Source organism: Meleagris gallopavo, chromosome Z (assembly GCF_000146605.3).
Source record: "Meleagris gallopavo isolate NT-WF06-2002-E0010 breed Aviagen turkey brand Nicholas breeding stock chromosome Z, Turkey_5.1, whole genome shotgun sequence".
Lineage (NCBI taxonomy): Eukaryota > Metazoa > Chordata > Aves > Galliformes > Phasianidae > Meleagris > Meleagris gallopavo.
Window position 1 is genome coordinate 54,635,427 of NC_015041.2, and position 1,055 is coordinate 54,636,481.

The window sequence follows — 1,055 nt, forward strand, 5'->3', positions numbered from 1 at the left end:
ACAAATCTCAGTGAATCCTTCTTGTTCTCTTTTCTTCCCCCCCTACCTTTTTTCCCTCCCCTATTCCACAGAGTATCTGCTTCTTTTTTCATTTCCAAATATCTATTCAAAAATAGATTCTAAGAAATTTTTCTATTAAAATGTTCAGATTACTTAGCTGGGTAACTCATGGATGAATCAGTACTCTAGAGTCATCAGCCCATACTCTTACAGTTCTTATTCAACAACCAACTTTTTATCTGTCGCATGTAAGATCAGGTATCAGGTGAGCAGCAGATACCAGAATATGATCGTTCCATGATCAAGGACTTGTATTCATGTTCAAAACAGAATAAGAAATTAATAGAGAAAGCGGACCAGCCTGAGGTTCAATACAGAGTTCTATATCTTCTACCTCACAATTTTCTCTCTCAACAGCTCTGTATTGCTATACACTTAAGGTATTTTATTTTTTTCCAAAATTACTTTTTATACTAGCCAAATTCCCCAAAAGTGTGGATATTAAATAGATACAAATTGACTTGGATATAATCAAAAAACAATTGACTTACTCTCAGTTTCAGAGTGTTTTATAAGAACATAGATAAAGGTGTTTCCTTAGGTCCTCTGACATTGCTCTGGCAAGTCTTCTTTTGCTGTGATTACTAACTCAGATGTGAACATGCACTCCCCAACCATTTGCAGAATAAGAGATTCTAAAGTCTCAAAAAAAAGAGGTCAACATATATATTGTTCAAATGTTTTGTTTTTTTTTTTCCTTCAGATCATCCCTCTGACATCTACTGAGCTGAGAAAATACAAGCTTGGTATTGAGAAAGATAGATATGGATTGGATCAAAAATTCCACAGAAGCACAGAATCATAGAATGTTAGAGGTTGGAAAGAATCTCTGGAGGTCTAATCCAAACCCTTGCTAAAGCAGGTTCCATAGAATAGGCCTCGCAGGAGAGCATACAGGCACCTTTTGAATAACTCCAAAGAAGGAGAATCCACAGCCTCTCTGGACAGCCTGTTCCAGTACTCTGTCACTCTCAAAATAAAGATGTTCATTTTGC

The 1,055-nt window shown here is 36.2% G+C and overlaps 1 protein-coding gene across 1 annotated transcript in view; it reads right to left on the reverse strand.

Moving 5' to 3' along the window:
- Positions 1 to 1,055, reverse strand: part of RASA1 (RAS p21 protein activator 1) — a 153,904-nt gene that overhangs the window by 108,611 nt on the left and 44,238 nt on the right. The gene's annotated exons all lie outside the window — the stretch shown is intronic.